Genomic DNA, 250 nt, shown 5'->3' on the forward strand with positions numbered 1-250 from the left:
AAAGAAATTAAAAAGGACAAAAAAATCTAAGGATCAACGGCTCCCCTCTGTAGACCAGCAGACTTGTTGCTCCCACCTCCCAGCTAATCAGAACTATCATTCCACAGTTGGTTTATCTGTTTCCAACTGATGTTACATTGCCTGCAGAGCAAGAGTTGCTCTGCACAGGAAGAAAGCAGAAATTCCAAATGAAATGTTGCAATTTCAAAACAGAGAACTGCATAGTACACTTTTTGAATTTCAGAAAGAT

Source organism: Octodon degus, unplaced genomic scaffold (genome assembly GCF_000260255.1).
Source record: "Octodon degus isolate 3935 unplaced genomic scaffold, OctDeg1.0 scaffold00177, whole genome shotgun sequence".
Taxonomy (NCBI): Eukaryota; Metazoa; Chordata; class Mammalia; order Rodentia; family Octodontidae; genus Octodon; species Octodon degus.